This window comes from Symphalangus syndactylus, chromosome 10 (genome assembly GCF_028878055.3).
Source record: "Symphalangus syndactylus isolate Jambi chromosome 10, NHGRI_mSymSyn1-v2.1_pri, whole genome shotgun sequence".
Classification (NCBI taxonomy): domain Eukaryota; kingdom Metazoa; phylum Chordata; class Mammalia; order Primates; family Hylobatidae; genus Symphalangus; species Symphalangus syndactylus.
In genome coordinates, this window is record NC_072432.2 from 95,632,454 (window position 1) to 95,636,900 (window position 4,447).

Genomic DNA, 4,447 nt, shown 5'->3' on the forward strand with positions numbered 1-4,447 from the left:
GCCTCAGCTTCCCAAAGTGCTGGGATTACAGACGTGAGCCACAGTGCCTGGCCTATCTTGGTCTTTTTAACTGCCGCATAATATTCTTAAGTACAGAGAATACACCCCAAAGGGTATAGGCCCCTCCTACTGATGCAAGACATAAGGTTGTTTTCAACTGTTTTATTACAAGCAATGCTACAATAAATACTCTTATATGTGCTTCCTTGTGCATGTATTTCTCTTGAATAATTAAAGAAAATGAAGAGAGCAAAGGAAGCAGCTGGTGGGAAGGCTCTCAGGTGGAACAGAGCTCAGAGAGAAAAGCGTGAGGGAGCCTTTGTGGCTGGAGCCAGGGAGTAGTGATGGGGAGGTCAGAGTCTTCGGGACAGATGTGGGGGCAGGGGTTGGAATAGGGCATGGAGGCCATGGTAAGGTTTTGCGGTTTATTCTAAGGTCAAAATTATCTGATTTACATTTTAGAAGACCACTGGCTGCTGCATGGAAGATTGTTTAAAGGGAAGGGGTGAAGGCAGGAGATCAGGCAATCTGAGAACAGGCACCAACGGCCTGGCTGAGGTGAAATGAATAAATCCTTAGCAGGTTGCACCAAATGGGAAGTAAATGTAACAGGAAGTGTCCTGCTCCCAACAGAGACCGCTGAGAGGAGTTTGCAGAGTGCAGTGATGGACACAAGAATCAACAAGACAGACACAGCCTCTGCCCTCTCACTCTCTAAGAAGGGATACAGAGATGAAGCGAATAATTGCAAGTATAAACAACAGTCCACCTACAGTGTGACAGGGAATAGAGAATACAGGCTTTGAAGTCAGATTGCTCTGCATTTCTAACTCTGCTCCCTGACTTGCAAGATGTGTTCCTTTGGTCAGGTCAGTCTCTCTCTCCCTCTCTCTCTCTCTCTCTCTCTCCCCTCACCGTGTGTGTGTGTGTGTGTGTGTGTGTGTCCCTCTCTCTTTTTCTCCCTTCCCCCCAACCCAGCCCTCCCTCCTCTCCTCTCCCTCTCATCCGATTTCTTCATCTGTAAGGGTTAGCGAGAGGATTAAATGAGATCATTTTTGAAAAGCACCTAGCACTGGTAAAAAGGAGATAATTATACTGGGTGAATGAATGGAAAAAACCTTCCCCTTTATTTACCATCTGTCTTCATGTACCCCTGTCGGCCATTCCAGGCAATCATTTTGATTCTAAATTCCTACTACCTCCTCCAACTACAGAATGTGGTTACCAATGGAGTCAACGGGTTCATTAGCTCTTTGCATGTGATTTTGCCAGAATCATGAGTTGCCAACTAATGCAAATTAATTGTTTACACTCCTTTGGGTTTATTCTTTTCCCAATGTTATTCTTTTTAAAAATAAAATTATTTCTTTTCCCTTTTCCCCCCTTTGATTATCAGGAAATTTGAAATCGACTAGGAACAGTAGATGGAAGAATTAATTTATTTGATTAATGGATACCAAATTATTATGGTTAAATTTTTTGTTTCAGACCACAGCTCCATGGGGACATTAATAAATGTGATTGCTTTTGCTAGAATATTCGTTAATCCTGTGGTTTAGTGTGCTGATAATGGGACATGCTGCTCCACTGACTTTTAATGAGCTTATTCCACTGGCTAGCAGAAAAGCAACAAAAATAATTTTACAAACATATACATGTTGAGAGGACTAAGGGAGTTTTAAAATCTCCTTATGCTCTCAGTATATTTCACCAAGGTGTACGTAAATGTAACTTCTTTTTCCTTTTCTTACAGGCTTTTTTCGATAGATCTTTTTTAAATTTAAAACAAAAATCTGAGGAATAGTTGCTATGGACTGAATGATGTCCCCCACAAAATTCCTGTGATGAAGCTCTAATCCCCATGTGGCTGTATTTGAAAACAGAGCTTGAGAAGAAGTGATAAAGGTTAAATGAGGTCATATGAGTAGGGCTCTGATGCAGTAGAGCTGGTGCCCTTGTAAGATGAGGAAAAGACCCCAGAGCTCCTTCTCTCTGCCATGTGAAAAGGTAGCTGTCTGCAAGCCAGGGAGAGAACCGTCCTTGGAAACCAACCCTACCAGACCTTGACCTGGGACTTCTCCGCCCTAGAACTGTGAGAAAATAAATACCAGTTGTTTAAGCCACCCAGTCTATGGTACTTTGTTATGGCAGCGACAAGTCCTAAAACAATATGATTTAGTCTGAGCTACTGGGATGTTAAAAGACTTCATCTGGCTTGAATGCCTTAATTAAGATAACTTGTTTTTAGCAGTTATGGGACCCTGCCTTCTTTGTGAGTATATAATTCAAAACTTAAAAAGTAGTATGATGACAAAAGACAGAGTGCCTGTTGATTCAGGTTTTATCCACAATTGTAAGTGAAACAATGTCATTTACAAAATCATCAGGGCTTTCCACTCTAGGACAATAGGTTTCCTACGTGTCAAATCAAATGTTAACTCTCATGTTTACCTCTGATATCTTCCTCTTCCCTCATACAAATCTATATAAATCAATGCATGCATATGTAGGGCTGTTTTTTTCCCTGTTTCTTATTTAACAACATGAAATTAAAGCCTTCTGGCTCAAGAGAGTGAACCAAACATACACATTTGCCGCCTGCTGTTCCAGACACCATCACTGTGTAGATATTTCTGATATTTTTAAAAGTGGTAGGGGTGGATAAATTTAAAACGTCAAAGAGAACAGAAGAGAAAGCAACCAATGGACAGTACATTTCTGGAAGACAGATAAAACAAAGCAGAAAAAGCCAAAGCCCAGGAAACACCCAGGAGGAGGATGCAGAGAAGGTTGACAGAGAACCCTTGCAACAGTGTTTTACAAGGACATCACATCTAAATGGCTTAGCATGGTGTAATTGCTCAATAAATGTTAACCGTTATGTCATTATTCTGGAACCGGTTTCTGTCACTTGAAGTCAACATATACACGCGTAATTTATTCTTTAGTAGAGTTGTATAATATTCCATAACTTGTTCATCCATTTCCTTATTTAAGAACCTTTCAATACAAAAATTAGCTGGGCGTGGTGGCGGGTGCCTGTAATCCCAGCTACTCAGGAGGCTGAGGCAGGAGAATCACTTGAACCCGGGAGGCAGAAGTTGCAGTGAGCTGAGATCATGCCATTGCACTCCAGCCTGGGCAACAAGAATGAAATTATGTCTCAAAAAAAAAAACCAAAACAAAAAACCCTTCAGATTATTTTGTGGGTTTTTTTCCTGAATATGTGGTCTACAAAAAAAAAAAAAAATGGTGCAACAACAACAAAAAATATTGCAACAAATTTCTGTATGCATCTACCCTTTAATTGTTGGTATTTTTTATTTCTGGATTTTCAAAAGTGGAACTGCTGGGTCAAAAGGAAGGTACAAGTTTAATTTTATTGATTTACCCACTGATTTAACTTTCCTAAGGATTGTGGCAGGTCACACTCTCACCAGCAATGCTGAGGAAAGCCTGTTTGTTAGTCCACTTGCTGTGGACTAAGTCTCCACCAAACTGAGATTATACATCTACTCTCAAGCTACTAAGATAAAAACTGAGATGGGAGCCCAAGCAATCTCACTCTGGACCTTCATCTTCTAAATATTCATACAAACAGCTAATTATGTCGACAGCATTTAATAAACATCCTTTTCCACTTCATTGAAACACAAACTTCATGATTGTCTTAGTCCACTTGTGTTGCTATAAAGGAATACCTGAGGCTTGGTAATCTATAAAGAAAAGAGATTTATTTGGCTCACAGTTCTGCAGGCTGTACAAGAAGCATGGCGCCAGCATCTACTTCTGGCAAGGGCTTCAGGAAGCTTTCGCTCATGGTGGCAAGTGAAGGGGAGCCAATATGTGCAGAAATCACATGGCAAGACAGAAAGCAAGAGAGAAGGGGGTAGGCGCCAGCTTCTTTCTAACAATCGTTTCTTACAGGAACTAACAGAGCAAGAACTCAGTCATTACTGTGAAGACAGCACCAAACCATTCGTGAGGGATCCGCCCCTGTGACCCAAAACATCTCCCAGTAGGCCTCATCTCCAATATTGGGATCAAATATGGGAATGAATATCCAAACTACATCAATGATACAAGTTCTCAAATATAATCAGTCTGTCTCTGGATTCTATTGCAGTTGAGTTGCAATTATATTGTTTTGATTTTAGTAGCTTTATACTAAGTATTATTCTCTCTCCAGTAAGGCAGGGGCTCCCTCACTACTCTTCTAAATTTATCCAATAAACCTTTGCATATTTTTATTCCATACAAACACTTAAATCATTTGTCCAGGTCCAAAGAAAATATATCTGCATGTCTTGACTTGGATTTCGTTAAATGTGTTTGTTAATTTGTTAAGAATTGATATGTATGTATTAAATCTCTCTTTCTGCGAATATGGTGTAATGTTCTATTTATTTAGGTTCTTCAATAAAATATTAATGTTTCTTTTAATACA

The 4,447-nt window shown here is 40.0% G+C and overlaps 1 long non-coding RNA gene across 1 annotated transcript; it reads left to right on the forward strand.

Moving 5' to 3' along the window:
* The first annotated feature begins 465 nt into the window (after positions 1 to 465).
* On the forward strand, positions 466 to 4,447 carry LOC129491195 (uncharacterized). The gene is made up of 2 exons (XR_008660479.2): positions 466 to 869; positions 1,754 to 4,447. It is a non-coding gene; the product is annotated as an uncharacterized lncRNA (long non-coding RNA).